At 43.2% G+C, this 938-nt stretch overlaps 1 protein-coding gene across 1 annotated transcript in view; it reads left to right on the top strand.

Annotated features, from left to right (window-relative positions):
- Tbcb (tubulin folding cofactor B) overlaps positions 1-938 on the top strand; it is a 7,692-nt gene that overhangs the window by 3,080 nt on the left and 3,674 nt on the right. The gene's annotated exons all lie outside the window — the stretch shown is intronic.

The following is a 938-nucleotide window of genomic DNA, read 5'->3' as shown; positions in this document are numbered from 1 at the left end:
GAGGAGGGGGGGTGTCCTATAACATAGACTGTGGCTGGGATGGCTCCATTTGAGGAAGAAAAAACTCACCTTCAGGGTGGAATTTGGTATTTGTTGTTTTGATCTCATTTTTTTTTTTAAAGATTTATTTACTTATTATATGTAAGTGTACTGTAGCTGTCTTCAGACAAACCAGAAGAAGGCATCTGATCTCATTACAGATGGTTGTGAGCCACCATGTGGTTGCTGGGATTTGAACTCTGGACCTTCTTAAGAGCAGTCAGTGCTCTTAACTGCTGAGCCATCTCTCCAGCCCTTTTTTGGTATTTTCAAGACAGGGTTTCTCTGTGTAGCTCTGGCTGTCCTGGAACTCACTCTGTAGACCAGGCTAGCCTCAAACTCAGAAATCCACCTGCCTCTGCCTCCCAAGTGCTGGGATTAAAGGTGTGAGCCACCACCACTCGGCTTGTTTTGTTCTTTTTATTTTTTGAGACAGAGTTTCTCTGTGTATCCCTGGCTTTCCTGGAACTCAGAAATCCACCTGCCTCTGCCTCCCAAGTGCTGGGACTTAAGGCGTGCACTGCCACCATGGCTTAGAATTTACTTTTTTTTTTTTAAAGATTTATTTATTTTATGTATATGAGTACACTGTAGCTGTACAGATAGTTGTGAGCCTTCATCTGGTTGTTGGGAATTGACTTTTAAGACCTCTGCTTGCTCCGGTCAACCCCGCTTGCTCAGGCCCAAATATTTATTTATTACTATAAATAAGTACACTGTTGCTGTCTTCAGACACACCAGAAGAGGGCGTAAGATCCCATTATGGGTGGTTTTGAACCACCATGTGGTTGCTGGGATTTGAACTCAGGGCCTTTGAAAGAGCAGTCGGTGCTCTTAGCCGCTGAGCCATCTCTCCAGCCCTGGAATTTACTTTCTTTTTTCTTTTTTTTTTTTTTTAT

Source organism: Mastomys coucha, unplaced genomic scaffold (genome assembly GCF_008632895.1).
Source record: "Mastomys coucha isolate ucsf_1 unplaced genomic scaffold, UCSF_Mcou_1 pScaffold21, whole genome shotgun sequence".
In the NCBI taxonomy this organism is placed as follows: domain Eukaryota; kingdom Metazoa; phylum Chordata; class Mammalia; order Rodentia; family Muridae; genus Mastomys; species Mastomys coucha.
Note: the sequence above shows the minus strand (reverse complement) of the source record. Positions and strands in the feature narration are given on the sequence as shown.